Source organism: Parambassis ranga, chromosome 3 (genome assembly GCF_900634625.1).
Source record: "Parambassis ranga chromosome 3, fParRan2.1, whole genome shotgun sequence".
Lineage (NCBI taxonomy): Eukaryota > Metazoa > Chordata > Actinopteri > Ambassidae > Parambassis > Parambassis ranga.
This window is the reverse complement of record NC_041024.1, coordinates 7,341,808-7,343,108: the sequence shown is the minus strand read 5'-3', so window position 1 is coordinate 7,343,108 and position 1,301 is coordinate 7,341,808.

Below are 1,301 nucleotides of genomic sequence, written 5' to 3'. Positions count from 1 at the left end.
GTTAGTGTCTGTTTTTTTTCCTGTCTATCTACTCTGGCTGCAGCTACACACGGAGTAGATGGGAGGTTTCCCTGTCTCTGTCTCCCCTTAGCTATGTGCCTGTTTTTGTGGTGAATGCAGTAAAAGTGGATGAGAGAAGGAGGTGGAAAGAACCTACAGAAGGTCCAGTCGAGGCTCCGCCACCGCACGTCTTTTTCTCCGATGTAGATATACATAGCACTAAATATAGATGTAATCCTGACAGACACAGCAGAACAAATGAGGTGGGATTTAGTCAGTCTGACGTGTATCAATTTCTGATATCAGAAAAATGAAAGCCAACAAACACATGAGCTGGTTCGAGGACTGATGGGGGGAAAAAAACACCTTAAACTCCAGCGTCCTCATGCCTCTGAGGAAATAACTGCAGTATTGGATCAGGGGGACATGTTGCCTTGGCAACTTAATCCTACTCACTCCTTTTTCTTTTGAAAATAACACTGTGAATGACAGGCTATGAGAAGTATAAATACAGTTCTACCTTTAAAGGATTGTGTAATGAAGAAACAGTTAAAAGATTTTTAGAAGCTAGTCTAAGTTTGAGTCTAATTTTCACCGAAGACGCACATCTGACTGGAAAATAAATCGATACTCTGTTCGAGCATCTACTTAGTGCTGAAATTATTACCTAATTGACCAATTAAGTCACCTGATGAGAAATGAATGCTTGTGAGGCTGCAGCAATTTCACTACACATTAAACTGAACTAGTGTTTTGATCAATTATAAAATGCTGAAAATGTGAACAACATTATAGAAAAAATATTCAATCTACAATTTGATTGATTTGGAAACAAATGTTTTTGCTGTATATTCTGAGAAAGTTTGGTTAGTGTCATTACTTTCAGCACAAAATGATCTAATAGAATATTATATTCAACATAGGTTTTTGGACCAAGAAAAGAGAAAAATACAAAGCAATGTTTTGCCACTTTTAGCTTTTTAAGTTAGAAATACAGACGGAGAGACAGCACAGACAACCAAAAAAAACTATCTATTTAAATTGACTGTCATAACATTATGCTTCCTGATCCCCGAGGAGTGATCCTCCACATGCTGCTTTTAAAATGTTTTAAATCAATTACCTGCAGAGCCATTATCATTTCCCATTTGCTTTTAAATGTTTACAAGCTAGTATACCTAGTAGTTAAATACCTGCTAAATATCCACGTGGTAACTGGCATTTTGAGCATTTAGCTTGAAGCATGGCTTGGCCTGTACAGCCTTGTAAAGTAATTATAGCTAAAGACTTCCTGTATTTTT